Source organism: Macaca nemestrina, chromosome 11 (genome assembly GCF_043159975.1).
Source record: "Macaca nemestrina isolate mMacNem1 chromosome 11, mMacNem.hap1, whole genome shotgun sequence".
Lineage (NCBI taxonomy): Eukaryota > Metazoa > Chordata > Mammalia > Primates > Cercopithecidae > Macaca > Macaca nemestrina.
In genome coordinates this window covers 85,785,610-85,802,257 of record NC_092135.1, presented here as the reverse complement: position 1 = coordinate 85,802,257, position 16,648 = coordinate 85,785,610, and the positions used below count along the sequence as shown (strand labels likewise).

Genomic DNA, 16,648 nt, shown 5'->3' with positions numbered 1-16,648 from the left:
CGTATCTAAATTATGTATAATACTTTAATTCTTCCATGCAATGTACAAGCAGTGGATTAAGAAAAAGAACAAAATAAGCTTTTTCATATGTTTTATTCTGTGTTCAGTGACTATATTAAAATTATGTCTCATTTTTCCCACACTTACTTGAGCTGTTAGCAAAAGCATAAAAATTACAATTGCCAAATCTGTCCAGTCTATAAATCAAATTAATTATTTTCCCAATCATTTCAGATCTTTGTTTCGATTTTAATAAGTTAGAATAGTTTATCTGGCCAAAAAACTTCCAACAAAGTTTGCTTTATTTTGTTAATATGACAGATTATGTTGATGAATTTTTGAATGCTAAAATCAGCCTTGCATTCCTAGAATTAATCTTACTCAATCATGCTATATTTATACTGGATTTGAATTACAGTATTTTGTTTAGGAGTTTTATGTCTATTTCCAAGAGAGAACCTGGGCTCTTTTTTATTTTATTTTATTTTCTTCTACGTGTGTGTGTGTGTGTGTGTGTGTGTGTGTGTGTGTGTGTGTGCACGTGAGCATGTGTGTTTATGCCACCTTTGGTGTTGGTATTGGGTAATGCTAGCCTTGTATAATAAATTGGGCATTTTTCTTCCTTCTCTGTTTTTTAAAAAAGACTGTGTAGGCCGGGTGCAGCAGCTCACACCTATAATCCTTTGGGAGGCCGAGGCGGGCGGATCAATTGAGGTTGGGAGTTCGAGACCAGCCTGACTGACATGGAGAAACCCTGTCTCTACTAAAAATACAAAATTAGCTGGGCGTGGTGGCACATTCCTGTAATCCCAGCTACTCGGGAGGCTGAGGCAGGAGAATCTCTTGAACCCAGGAGGCAGAGGTTGCGGTGAGGTTGCAGTGAGCCAAGATCGCACATTGTACTCCAGCCTGGGCAACAAGAGTGAAACTCTGTAAAAAGACTTTGTAAAACTGGGGTTAATTATTTAAATGTTGGGTAGATTTGTCCAGTGAAATCATCCAGACTTGAAGTTTTCTCTATTGGATAAACTTTTCAATTGCCAAATCAATATCTTTAATAGTTACTAGACTATTCTAACTATTTCATTTTGGGTGAGTTTTGGGAGTCTGCATTTTTTGAGGAATTGGTTCATGTCTCTTAAGCTGTCAAATTCATTTGTATAGAATTATTCATAGTATTCCCTTACTATCGTTTTAATATCTACAGGGTCTGTAGTAGTAATCTCTCTTTTCATCCTAGATATTGGCAATGGGTGTCATTCTCTTGCTTCTTTGTCTGTCTTGCTAGAATGCTATTGTTTTCAAATAACCAGCATTTTGTTTCACTTATTTTTTCTATTGTTCTTCTGTTTTCATTGATTGTTGCTGTTATTGGTATTATTTATTTTCTTCTGTTGCTTTGGTTTGGTTTCCTTTGATCTTCTTTATTTTATTTTATGGATTTGTGGATTTATATATTTTTTGGAAGTCAAAGCACAAAAGCTATGAAACCATATTGGAATCTGAGACAAAAGAAAAAGAAATCAGTAATATTGATCTTGTCTTTAATTAAAATGTAGATGTTGCTTGCATCATAGAGTTTAGAGTTTTTCTCAGTCATTTCAGATCTTTGACTGTTTCAATTTTAGTAAGTTAGAATAGTTTATCTGGCCAAAGAATTTCCAATGAAGTTCACTTTATTTTGTTAATATGACAGATTATGTTGAATTTTTGAATGGTAAAATCAGCCTTGCATTCCTAGAATTAATCTTAATCATGCTATATTTATAGTTAAGTTTTATTTTTAAATGTTACATTAAAGTATTATTTATGTTAATTATTCAGTTTTTAGTGACTTTTAAACTTTGTCCTGAGTTATATGCTTCAGTAACTTAGTTCTGGTACTGTTCCTGCTTAAATCTGACCCTACTATTAAGAAATATGTAGGATTCTGTGTCTGTAACACTTTTAAAGCCTCCCTAATGATGGCAAGTTAGGGACCTATGTTGTAATTATTCCATGAGACCATGGTCTTAAATTGAGTTGCCCAGTAAGCACCTTCTAAGGAGTGGCTTTATGGGGAACTGATTTATTTAAAAATTATTCCCATAAGGATATACAATATTCATTTGTCAATAAATAAATACATAGTTTAAACATTTATTCCCAAGGGCTTTTGGTAAAAGCAGGTAGGAAGAGGAAGGGGAAGAAGAAGAAACCAAGAAAGACTTCAATTTCAGATAAAATTTCAGGGAGGGTGGCTCCAATCTGATCTTGCAGGGGAGTTTAGGAGTATAAATTAGTGCTCAAACTTATCCCTATTTGAAGCAAGAAGCTGACTTTCCAAGTTGGATGTTGCGGATTGAACATAGAACTCCTAGCCACAGCCACTCTTTCTCCCTTTGAGGGCAAAATAGCTCCATCAGCTTGTGGCTAGTCTTCAGAAAAAGAATCAAGATGCTGACATGGCCATAGGAGGCAAAAGGGCCACACAGCAGCAGAAGTGGCATAAAAAAGTGGTAAAAATCAACAGATTTGACAGTGTTGGCTACATCTATTATATAAGTATATCAATTACAAGCACAGAAGGACTTCCATGTATTTAGATACTTACTGAAATACAGACTGAAATAACTATTTGAATATTCTTACTGGCTCTATTTGCACACACACACATACTCTTTCTCTCTCTATGTAGATGTGTAGATATGTACACACATCTATGTATGCACATTCTCTCTCATTATCACCAAGGATTGGCCTTTAGGTGCTAAAAATTTGATGCCTTTGGGGGAATAGATAAGCTATCAGTAATGTAGATAAAGAAGATACTAGAAAGGTAGCTAGATGAGATATTAGGAAGAGTGTCTGTATTTGCCTTGACACATTTTTAAATGTATAAGTCCATATTCTCTTTGTGTTATCCTTGAACTTTTTACCTTTTGTAATACTTAAAATAATTTTGATTTATTTTTAACTGAAATACTTGTAGGAAGATGTCTATATTTTATCACTACAATTTTTTTTTTTTTTTTTGAGACGGGGTCTCACTCTGTTGCTCAGGCTAGAGTGTAGAGGTGCGATCTCGGCTCCCTGCATCACTACAAATTTTAAATAGATACTTTATGGTATATTTAAATGAATCCAATTATTTTATATATATATACATATGCAGTATAATAGGAAGTTACATATTAATTTGAGTTTACATAAATGTTCATTATATAAGATACCTAAAATCTACACTCACGAAGTCTATTAACTTACATATAAATTTAATCGTTATAGCTATATATATTTATAACTGTGACCCGACATTCACCAACATCTACATAAAATATGTAATAAAAGTTCCTCTCGAATAGTTAAACATGCTACTTTGTTTGCATTCTTCTTTGAAATAATATTTCCATGCTTCATGTCAATATAGATTTATACTAATTTATTTTTAAAATTATTCTGGCAGATTATTTTTTGGAAGAAACATAGTATATAAAGCAATTGAGTATCTTCAACTTGAGTATCTTAAAATGTATTCTCTTTAATTTATTCATGTCCTTTTACCCTCAGGGGTATGCTCACTAGTTTGAAGATCTAAGGTTATAATATTCTTTAAAATCTAATTCCATAATTAAATTTAAATTCATTATATAAATGTATCATAAATATTTGTAGTGTATTTGCATTATAAATATAAATTTATTACAAGGATTTAAATATGAAGCTTGTATATTAAAATTCTCTTGGTTGTGTTATAAAATCATGTCTACCTTGTCTCTTTACATTCTTAGAAAACTCTATCTTCAAAATTAGCTAAAATATTTAACTATTTGAATCCTTTATTTAAAAATAAAATACTAAAAATATATGACAACATAAAATAAAATACAACTTCCTTGTAATTAATGAATTTAAACAAGAAAATAATGTGCATATCTACTCTTTCTTTTTTTCAAATCAACCTTCCACTATCCTAGAGATATAGAATATTGTATCATTTAAAAGGAAAAGGGGAGTAATGGGTATATCTATATACCTTATACCTATAACACAGGTGATACTAGTTTAATTTTTAAAAAATCCCCTGCTAAAATACATTGTTGTTATTTTCTTTGTAAACTAGAAGTCTTCTTAAAATGTTGTTGGCCGGGTACGGTGGCTCACGCCTGTAATCCCAGCACTTTGAGAGGCCAAGGCAGGTGGATCATGAGGTCAGGAGACCGAGACTATCTTGGCCAACATGGTGAAACCCCGTTTCTACTAAACTACAAAAATTAGCTGCGTGTGGTGGTGTGTGCCTGTAGTCTCAGCTACTTGGGAGGGTAAAGCAGGAGAATCGCTTGAACCCGGGAGGGTGGAGATTACAGTGAGCCAAGATCTCGCCACTGCATTCCAGCCTGGCGACAGAGTGAGACTCTATCTCAACAACAACAACAACAACAACAAAAACCAAAAACAAACAAATAAAGTTGTCTTCATCTCTTAAGTCAGATGAATAATTTATAATTGTTACATGTTCTAACAGTTTTCCCCCAAAATACAAATATTTCCAACAGTAACTATAATTAAGATTTTTAGCACATAAAACATCAATTTTTTCAAATAATTGTGTTGGTTGTGGTCCTAAATTAAATTTATATTGAAGAATATGTGTAAGACTCAACTCTGTTAGGAAAAATCCTAAATACTTTCCAAATGCTTAATATTACACTTAACCTTTAATATAACAATTAATATGCCAAGATATAGGGCAGATATGACGTTTGCTCTTTCTTTAATAGACTGGTGCTTTGTTAGTTAAATGAATGAATAATTTAACAAATTTAATCTATGATATTTATTTTTAAAAATAATTAGACGTGTGGGGATTGTCCCATTTAATCAAAATATAATTTATTTTAATTATTTCTAGGCAAGTAGTGTAGGGTTTAGGTTTCACAAAGTTTAACAATCAAAGCATAATATGCTATTTTATCATATTTTTTTTACCTCTAAACATTTCAGAAACAAAACAAGTTTCTCAGATAAAATGAGTCACATTAGCAAAATGTACCAAGGAGAAGAATGCAATGAAGTAAAATAACACAAACAATTAACTTTCAAGTGTTGAGGAGTTATTAGAATGCTATTAACTTTCCTGGATATAATTTAGGTGTCAAAGAAAAATATATCTTAAACTGATAGACACTAAAATAGTTTACTTAATTTTGCCTCAAGAGAAAGCACAAATGGCTTTTCCATTGAAAAAACAAAACAAATGTCATCATATTTGTTTCTTCAAGAATGCATAAAATTATACAAAATCAATTTTTAGGATTTTATTTAGAAACAAATACCTTAGTGGTCTAAATAATGTGAAAAGAGGAATACTATTTGGAGGTAGCAAATTTTTGTTTCATTAGAGGGTAACTTTATGAAAAAGTCACTGCCATACTTCTCATAATGAGAAGATATTTTTATGTAGATTATTAAATCAGACAGCCTATGAACTCTTTTGTATGTGAGATACTACAATGAATTATGAGGGGAAAATAACAGATTTTATGCAGAGTGGATAGCGGAGGAAAAATTCAGAAAAAAATATTGAGGGAGAAAGATGCTATTGTCATAGTCATTCTGTTGGAATCAATAGAATTAAAGGGTATGTACCGTCAAAACAAGTGAATGGAATTATGGGGAGAAACAAGAATATTGCATTGGCAATACTTGGTGAAATTCAGCGTATACGTCTTCTATGGAAAACTTTTGCCAGATACATACTAGGGAAATTCACCCATAGAAACTTAAAATAGGTATATGTATAAGGATATTTATAGTAGCATTATTCATGTGAATGAGAAGTTGAGTATAATTGGAGATTCATACATACAAGGGAACAAAGTAAAATATTGAACAGGTATATGTGGCATGTTATGCAGCAGTTAGAAACTGTAAATTTACGTAGAAGAGAGGAAATTTTAAAATAACAATACGTATGTACAACATAAGTGCTTTAGCAACATATTTATTCAAATTAAACACACATATACACCACTACTCCCACCAGCAGCAGCAACCACACTATGTGTGTTTTCACAGATTCATGGCTATTCAAAGACAAATAACAGATGCATTACAGTGGATGCAAACTGGAGAAGCGGAATGGGAGTGGGTTTTATGATGGTGTAAGGAAAAAAGCTTTGTATCTATAAACATACTATAAATATGGATAAATCTGAGGTAAGCAGCAGGCAGGCCACAACTCTGGACCAGATTGAAGACTGGCCAAAGGCTAGAAGAGGCACCATAGGCACCTCTCCATAAAACATGCCCAGCAGCGCCATGACAGCTTACCATTGCCTTGGCACAAGCAAGAAGTTACCGATCCTTGCCAAGATAATACCCAGAAATTACTGCCCATTTTCTAGCTCATTCTAAATAATCTGCCCCTTACTTAGCATGCCATTAAAAGTGAGTATAAATGTGACTACAGAACTGCTCCTGAGTCGCCACTCTCCACATACTGCCTTTGGGGTGGCCCTGCTTCGGAGGAGCAGTCACAGAGCTGCAGGACTGCCGCCACCTCAATTAGGCTGTTTTCTTCCACCACTAGCTCGCTCTTGAATTAATTTCTGGGTGAAGCCAAGAACCTTCCCTGCATCAAGTCTATGTGTATATAAGTGTACATACTATATATACATATGCATATATAAGTGGCTCTTCTGCCTGAGAATCTCACTGAAGAGTGGCCTCTGTGTTGTGTATGTACCCCGGTATTAAGGTGACTAAGCCACTTCTATCCCTTGTGAACTCCCATATATATTGCAGAGGATTGCAGAACCCTGACCATAACCCCTAATTGGACTCCATAAACAATATTTGGTACTTAAGCAACCAAAGTAATAATTATTCCATTCCTTCATGAGACACTCATCTTTAATTTTTCCTCACTCAATTATACTTAGCACGTCAAATTGAGGTTAATAAAATAATTTAACCTTGCTCATGGAGAGTGTAAATGCACAATTACTCTGTATGTAAACATCTGCAGCACTGTTTTAATGTGCTGACAGCTTCTAATGAAGGTAGCATGTATCTGTTAAAGTTTTAAAAATTACTCTAAATTGGCCGGGCGTGGTGGCTCACCCCTGTAATCCCAGCACTTTGGGAGGCCAAGGTGGGTGGATCACAAGGTCAGGAGATGGAGACCAGCCTGGCTAACATGGTGAAACCTCGTCTCTACTAAAAATACAAAAAATTAGCCAGGCGTGGTGCCTGGCGCCTGCAGTCCCAGCTACTCGGGAGGCTGAGGCAGGAGAATGGCGTGACCCGGGGGGATGGAGCTTGCAGTGAGCTGAGATAGCGCCACTGCACTCCAGCCTGGGCGACAGATCAAGACTCTGTCTCAAAAAACAAACAAACAAACAAACAAAAAACACTCTAAATTTAGGCTTAATTTATTAATTTTTAAAAACATTGATAAGAGATAAGAGGCTTAAGGACTTCTTAAAACCAAAGAGACACAAATACTCTCATTTCACAGTAGAGGCTTCTGAGGTCAGTGAAACTGCAATGTTCTGACAATTACTAGATAGTAAATTAGGGGCAATCTGGGATTAAAGCCAAATTATTCTATTGCTTCCTTCAGGGATATTTCTACTGTAGTATGTTTTATTTTCAGATGTATAGCATATATTTTGCATGTTGTTATTGTTCAAATTATCTTTGTACCAGTTGTTACAATTCAGATCTGAAGGGACCTGTAAGGTCATGTAAATGAGTGAACAGAAGCAATGAAAATGCATAGGTGTGTATTGTGTGAACAGACATGCAAACTGTAAAGCAATTTCTCTGCCTAAGGAGAAATCCTCTACTCAGCTCCAGCTGGCTTCTGCCATTGGTAGTGTATTCCCAAAGTGACCAGATGTGTTGTTGTTGTTGCTGTTATTCAAATGTTTGTTTGTTTGAGACAGATTATCAATGTGTCACCTGGGCTGGAGTGCAGTGGCGCCATCTCGGCTCACCGCAACCTCCGCTTCCTGGGTTCAAGTGATTCTCCTGCCTCAGCCTCCTGGGCAGCTGGGACTACGGGTGTGTGCCACCATGCCTGGCTCATTTTTTGTATTTTTAGTAGAGATGGGGTTTCACCATATCAGCCAGGATGGTCTTGATCTCCTGACTTCGTGATCCGCCTGCGTCAGCCTCCCAAAGTGTTGGGATTACAGGCGTGTGCCACCGTGCCTGGCCTCAAATGTGTATTTTTTAAAGTTATCTTTGAAATAACAATTGAGCAAGATGAAGGCCAGACAAAACCCATATGGGATATGGATTTGGTCTGCAGGCTGCTGATTTTTTTAAAAATATATTTTAAGTAGGCCGGGCGCGGTGGCTCAAGCCTGTAATCCCAGCACTTTGGGAGGCCGAGACGGGCGGATCACGAGGTCAGGAGATCGAGAGACCATCCCGGCTAACACGGTGAAACCCCGTCTCTACTAAAAAATACAAAAAAAACTAGCCGGGCGAGGTGGCGGGCGCCTGTAGTCCCAGCTACTCGGGAGGCTGAGGCAGGAGAATGGCGTAAACTCGGGAGGCGGAGCTTGCAGTGAGCTGAGATCCGGCCACTGCACTCCAGCCTGGGTGACAGAGCAAGACTCCGTCTCAAAAAAAAAAAAAAAAAAAAAAAATATATATATATATATATATATATATATATATTTTTAGTGCTGAGATACATATGCAGAACATGCAGATTTGTTACATAGGTATATACGTGCTGTGGTGGTTTTCTGCACCCATCAACCCGTCACCTATATTAGGTATTTCTTCTGCAGGCTGCCGATTTTTAATTACAACTTATGCAGTCCGTCGTGCAATCATATGGAATAATATCAACATCAATTATTGAATTTAACAACATAAATATATTCACCATCACAGTCTTCAGTGCAAGAATCTATTGGAAGAATAAAACAAAATGCACTAATAAAAGCTTCAAGATAAATAGATGATTATAAAAATCGACTTATCATCATTAAAGCAAAAAAAAACTTGAAACAGGTGATCAATGCAACTATATTAACTTTGATAATCCATCTATTAATCACATATGTGAAATGTAGACAAATTTCCTTAGCTCTTGATACAATTAAGTACCTTGTCAATTTCTTCATTAATAATTCAGTGTTGATCAACTGACTGGTAATTTCTTTCAGAATTAGTTATTGATTATCATGATGCAATAATGCCACTGACAAATAATTATTTTTTAGATGTGGTTGCCCTACTGTATAAAGGTTAATAGTCAATGGCAAAAAAAACGTAAAGTCACTTCTTATTCCTTATCTAGTAGATTCATCTGCCAATGAAATCTGGTTTGCTTGGGCTTTTAGCTATACTTAGAAAATAGTTTTACAATTATTATGTTAGCTTTATATATCAACATAAGTTTTGTACTAAAACAATGTTTTTAAACTACCTCCCTCCGCCACAAAGAAAACTCTAAATGGTGATATGTATTATATAAAAATGGAATCTGTGTTTAAATAATTTTGGGACATGTTGCATTCTAGAGGTTCATTTTGCTAACTAGCATGCCAAAGATTCTGAAGTTTTCTAGCAATTAATCTTTATCCTTATTTTATTTAACATACTGTTTCTCCAGTTTATTTAAGCGGATCATTTTTCCCCTTGATTTTGAGGAAAACAAGTTAGCGAATGCTAACTCAGAAGGAAAAAAGTTGCCCAAAGCCATACAAACTCATTTAATTTAAGTTCAAAAATGCCTGGCAGATTTTCTGATTCCTACAATATGGCGGCAGAGACGTTAGGCTAAATTATGTCAATATTTTTCCTCAGATGAATATTAAAATCTTTAAAAATTATTCAACTTTTATTATAGGTCAAAGGGTGCATGTGCAGGTTTGTTGCATGAGTGAATTGCATGACACCGAGGCTTGGGGTCTCAATGATCCTGTCACCTAGGCTGTAAGCATAGCAGCCAACAGGTGGTTCTTCAGCGCCCCCGCCCTCCTCCTTTGTTTAGAGGTCCGCAGTGTCTATCATTCACATCTTGATGTTCATGTGTATTCAATGTTTAGCTCCTATGTACAAGTGAGAACATGTGGTATTTGGTTTTCTGTTTTTGCATTAGGTTGCTTAGACCATTGGTAATGGTCTCCAGCTGCATCCTTGTTGCTGTGAAGGACACAATTTCATTTATTTTACGGCTGCAAAGTATTCTAAAGTACATACGTACCACATTTTCTTCATCCAATCCACTGGCAATGAGCATGCGGGTGCATGTGTCCTTTTAATCGACTGAGTTATTTTCCTTTGGGTGTATTCTCAGTAGTGGGCTTGCTGGGTTGAATGGTAGTTCTATTTTAGTTCTTTGAGAAATCTCCAAACTGCCTTCCACAGTGGCTGAAGTAGTTTGCATTCCCACCGACAATGTATAAGTATTCCCTTTTCTCTGCAGCCTCACCAGCATCTGTTATTTGCCTTTTTAATAATCAACATTCTGACTTTTGTGAGATAGTATCTCATTGTGATTTTGATTTATATTAAAATATCTTAATCATGCTAAATTTTCTTTGTTAGAAGAGTGCAAATTTGTAATATTCACCAACTCACCAATTTTAATTCATCAAAAATTTCACAACTGCTAAAGGTGAAATTTTTATAAAATTAGCATTATCAAGGGAAATAAATTGTGAATCAGTGAAACATGAAAGTTTGCCTGTAAATTTTCAAACATAATTAGATTGGTTTAGTAGTTCAGAAAATGGTAAAATTAAAAAGTGAAAGCATCTGTTCACATCATCCTCCACCTTCTGAAGGAGATTATGCAAATTGCCCAAGAAAGCACAGATTTAAATAGACCCCAAAACTCTCTACAGATAATGCCTTGTTTGAGGTCACAGCTGTCTTCCCATATCTAGGAAGGACGTGAAACAGTTGCAGGACACCATTTTTTCAAGCTGATTATACCTCTTACCCAGAAGTGAGGACATGAGAACTTTTCTGGCCATACTCCAGTCCATGCTGCCTTGACTTTTACCTCAGTTTTGTGTGTTATTTGATTCTACCTGTCTATCTGTCTATCTGTGGCTCAGCAAAAGTGGTTTTTGATTTGATGTTAGAAGTTACTTGAGTGCTTATGTGGCTTTGCTCCCAGATCCCATCTCTTAGCTATAAATAAATAAATAAATAAATAAAAATTAAAATAAAGGCAAGTCAAACTGCCTTTATTTTTTTTCTCAGACCTAAAGGGCAGTCAAGTTTCTCATTTCTGGAAGACTGCAATGATTATTTCAAGGCTGTGAATCAAGGCAGACTGAGGATTGCCATACGCATATCTACTAATTTTTATCTTTTTTCCATATTGTTTTTAAAACTTTCTATAGAAGTATTCATGTAGACATAGATATAAAATTGACAAATTTTAAGTGTGTAGGCCCATATATTTTCACAAACCAAACATCCTCAGGCAATGAGCACACAATTTGAGACTATAATCAGCTTCAGAAAGAGTTCCCTTGGTCTCCATTGGAATCACTGTCTTTGATTGGGGTGCTATAACCAAATAGCATATTTCATACCGCACCCCCCTCCTATTGTCCCACCTTTTGCAGCTTCCAAAGTCTATTATTCTACTCTGTAAGTATGTATGTACCCATTGTTTAGCTCCCATTTTTAAGTGAGAATATGAGATTTTTTCCTTTCTCTTTCTGAGTGATTTCACTAAGGATAATGGCCTCGCATTCCAACCATGCTGCTGCAAAAGATACATTATTTTTTCTTTTTTTATGGTTATGCACACTAAAAGCCCAGTAAACAATATATCTATGTAACACAACTTCACTTGTACTCCTAAATCCATAAAAATAAAAAAGATTTTAAAAAGTATATATTTGTTTGCATGGAAGACCACTGAAGATTTAAGAAACATTAATACCAGATGGCTAGAGAGCCATCCAGGCACGAAAAAAATCTAATAATCAAGTCCTATTTCATATAGATTTAAAATTTTGCTTACACTGAGATTAAAAGTATTTGCATATATAATCAAAAGTATGCATTCATGATGTAATCATGTACGTATATGTGCATGTGTAATAGGAACTTTTTTTTGTTTGTTTTTAACACACTTATTGAGCTATTTTTAAAATATCTAATTCTTTTGGAAAGTGTCTGTTCACGTCCTTTGCCTAATTTTTATGGGGCTGTTAGGTTTTTTCTTATAAATTTGTTTAAGTTCCTTATAGATTCTGAATATTAGACCTGTGTCAGATGCATAGTTTGTAAAAATTTTCTCCCATTCTGTAGATTGTCTGTTTACTCTGCTGATAGTTTCTTTTGCTGTGCAGAAGCATTTTAGTTTAATTAAATTCCACTGTCCATTTCTGTTTTTATTGCAAATGCTTTTGGTGTCTTTGTCATGAAATCTTTGTCCATGCCTATGTCCTGAATGGTATTGCTTTAGTTGTCTTCCAGAATTTTTATACTTTTGGGTTTTACATGTAAGTCTTTAATCCATCTTGAGTTAATTTTTGTATATGTTGTAAGGAAGGGGTCCATTTTCAATCTTATATGGCTAGCCTGTTCTCCCAATGCCATTTACTGAATAGAGAATCCTTTCCCCATTGCTTGTTTTTGTCAGGTTTTGTGAAGATCAGATAATTGTAGGTGTGAAGCCTTATTTCTGGGTTCTCTATTCTGTTCCATTGGTCTGTTATGTACCAGTACCATTATGTATCGGTTATTGTATGAGTACCATGCTGTTTTGATTACTGTAGCCCTGTAGTATAGTTTGAAGTCAGATAGAGCAATGCCTCCAGCTCTGTCCTTTTTGTAATTGCCTTGGCTATTCAGACTCTTTTTGATTTCATATGAACTTTAAAATAGGTTTTTTCTAGTTCTGTGAAAAATGTCAATGATAGTTCAATGGGAATAGCATTGAATCTATAAATTGCTTTGGGCAGTATGCCTGTTTTAACTATGTTGATTTTTCTTGTCTATGAGCATGGAATGTTTTTCCATTTGTGTCATCTCTGATTTCTTTGAGCAATGTTTTGTAGTTCATGAAAGAGATCTTTCACTGCCTAGTTAACTATATTCTTAGGTATTTTATTCTTTTTGTGGCAATTGTAAATGAGAATTCGTTCATGATTTGGCACTCAACTTGACTATTGTTGGTATATGTTGGTCTTGACTATTGTTGGTTGGAATGCTAGTGATTTTTGCAAATTAATTTTGTATCTTGAGACTTTCCTGAAGTTGTTTATAAGCTTAAGAAGCTTTGGGGCTGGCCAGGCACAGTGGCTCACACTTGTAATCCCAGCACTTTGGGAAGCCGGGGGATGGCGGGGGGGCAGATCATTTGAGGTCAGTTTGAAACCACCCTGACTCACATGGTGAAACTCCATCTGTACTGAAACTACAAAAATTAGCCAGGCGTGGTGGTGGGTGCCTGTAATCCCAGCTACTTGGGAGACTGAGACAGGAGAATTGCTTGAGCCCGAGAGGTGGAGGTTGCAGTGAGCACAGATTGAGCCATTGCACTCCAGCCTGGGTGACAGAGCGAGACTCTGTCTCACAAAACAAAACAAAAAAACCAAAACAACAACAAAACAAACAAACAAACAAAAAGTTTTGCAGCTGAGTTGAGATGGGGTTTTCTAGATATAGAATCATGTCATCTACAAACAGGGATACTTTGACTTCCTCTCTTCCTATTTGAATGCCCTTTATTTCTTTCACTTGCCTGATTGCCCTGACCAGAACTTCCAATACTATGTTGAATAGGAGTGGCGAGAGAGGGCATCCTTGTCTTGTGCAAGTATTCAAGAGGAATGCTTCCAGCTTTTGCCCATTCAGTGTTGATGTTTGCTGAGGGTTTGTCAGAGATGGTTGTTTTTTTTTAATTTGTCATTTTCTTTATCATTGGAGGGAAAGAAATCAAACAGAGGTGGGGGTATAGTTACACTGTTTAAGGATGAGCTGAATACAAAGACAATGAGTCTTTTACAGTCTCAACAACGCCACAATGAATAACTGAATTATCTCATTTATAATTCACACTGGATCAAAAAATTGGTTCCCCTCTGTATAGATCAATTTAACTCAAATCTTATTATCTTCAGAATACAAACATGAATACTACAAGATAAACTCTAACTGCACTAGGTATTTTCTAAGTAGAAGACCAAACACCAAACGGAATCCCTCTTTCCAACGTCTTTCGATATGACAAGATTTTGCCAGAGTGGAAATCTAACACTTAAAAAAGCATTCTCATGGCCAAGTAAGAAAATACAGTTATTGTGGGTATTACAATACATTTACCATATATATTACATATTGAATTAAACTCAGCATTAAATATGCTTCTAAAATTATGCTATTAATGATGATAGCAGTGATGATGCTGGTTGAGAAAGCCTGTCTTTAGCACAAGAAAAGTAAGGGAGAAATATTTAACAAGCAGAAGCAGACACAGAGTTGGGCATTTTAATTTTTTTGACTAGGAAAGATAATTTTAAGCAATGAAATATACAAAGCAAAATAATCCTTTATTTCCCCTATGTGGAAATAATATGAGACATTTATTAGATATACTGGACAAGAACAGAACTAAGTACTCCAACTCTACTGCAGGATTACAAAAAAATCATCCCTTCACCACCGTGTAAGATTTAAGGGCAACCTGCCCAATGATGCATGTTATCTAAAACACAGCAAGATTGCTGCTGCCCTGCCAAGTACCTCCAGTTCCTACCCAGGTCCTACTGAAATGGTGGTGGTCCCAACTAGTTTTATTGATATAAATCTTTAAAGAAAAAGATAAAGCATTTAAAAAGACAAATCAAGATACTTCAGGAACCACATATCCAACAAAAACTTTATCCTCAAATGAGTTATGTTTGCCTTGTACTAAAACACTTTTATTTCACTCAAATTAGAGCAATAATATTTCATACATACGTGTCTTCCCTGCCCAGTAATTCAAAGAAAAAATCCAAAATGATTAGTAAAGAATATAAAAATTAACAGATGCTTCAAATTTATTTTAAATATTTTTAAGGTTTAACAGGTGTTTGAAGTTTGTAATTCCTAGTAGGAAAACATTATCTGAATGAATACCCTAATGGTAAACCACTGTAAAATGCTTCAGCTGCATTTCAAGGAGAGGGGTAGGGATTATCTTCAAAGCACCCCGGCTCTCTTGATGAGAAGGTCAGAGGTACACTGGTTTGTATTATTGCGACATCCATAAGGTGATCTAGGTTGCTTTTCCTTCAGCAAGGGCTTTATTTATCAGAAGGGCATTATGCTTGACCTCCAAATTTGGCTGACAATTTACTGATAAGATTCATAACCTTTGGGTTGCTCTAGTATTTTGACATATTTGCTACGTTCTGAGCCACATCCTGGAAGGCCACCATAACTTCTGGATCCTGCATGGCTGAAAGAACCTCTGGATCACTAAGAATTTCATTGAGTCCAGGCAATCCGGCCGTTCCAGGCATGCCCCCTCCCATTCCAGGCATTCTTCCAGGAAAATTACCAGACATTCCCCTAGGAAAGCCACCTGGAAAAGAACCATACTGGGCTCCGGACTGTCGTCTGGCTTCTTCCTCCCTCTGGGCTCTCTCATGCTCTTCTCGTGCCTTCTTAACTCTTTCTATTCTTTCTTTGATCTCTCGCTCTTCACATTTTTGCTTATACTTTCTCCGATGCTCTGCAATTTTCTCTGCCCTAGGTTGAACTTCTTTCAGCATTGCACCAGCATCTTCATCATAATCCAATTTACAGCCAAGGGCAAGATGATGGGCTCCTTCTTCCCAGTGGCCTAGAAGCCTGTGTGCTTTCCCTCGCCATTTGCAAGGCTGAGCTGAATCAGGATTTATTTCAATGGCTCTGTCACAGTCTCGGATGGCAGCATTTGGCTTCTGTAATTTGACAAAGACACTGGCCCTCTTGGCATACAAAATGGCCAAGGGAGGATTCAGCTTGATGGCATCAGTGAATTAGTCAGTGGCTTTCTGCAGTTCACCATCATTTAGGGCTTCAATAGCAGCCACTTTCTTATCATTTGCCTGATCCATCATATCCTCTGTTATCTCTGCATTTTCATCTCCCATTTCTTGAGGGGCATCAGTGTCTGGTTCAATCACACCTTCATTATCAATTTCTAGATCACTTTACTCAATTGATGTTTTGTCTGCCTTTAAGTCTTCCTCCACTTTCTTACCATCAGGTTTTTCTTCTTTGGTATTTTCTTCTGATTTAGCTTTCTGAGTAGCAGGTGGTACTTTACCTCCCATACTCTCCACCCACTCCCTCAGGAAGCACATTTCGTCAGTGTGCAGAACGCTCGGATCCTGCTTACACATTTTCACAAAGGCCCGAAGCTTGTTCACTTTGTAGGGTTCCATGTTCAGGAGGCGGTGGGCGAAGCTGAGAGACTGCGACCAGGTTCCAGGCCCAGGCGCTGGCTTGGCATGACCGTGCAGAAGGGGACGGCTGCTGCGAGTCAGAACAGACTCAGATGGCTCTTATTGTTTTGAGGTATGTTCTTTCAATACCCAGTTTATTAATGGATTTTAGCATGGATTTTGATTTTTATCGAAAGCCTTCTCTGCATCTATTGAGATAATCATGTGTCTTTTTGTCTTTGGTTCTGTTA

General features: G+C 36.2%; 1 pseudogene; it reads right to left on the bottom strand.

Moving 5' to 3' along the window:
* Positions 1 to 15,150: 15,150 nt before the first annotated feature.
* LOC105468249 (hsc70-interacting protein pseudogene) lies at positions 15,151 to 16,397 on the bottom strand (annotated as a pseudogene).
* Positions 16,398 to 16,648: the final 251 nt, after the last annotated feature.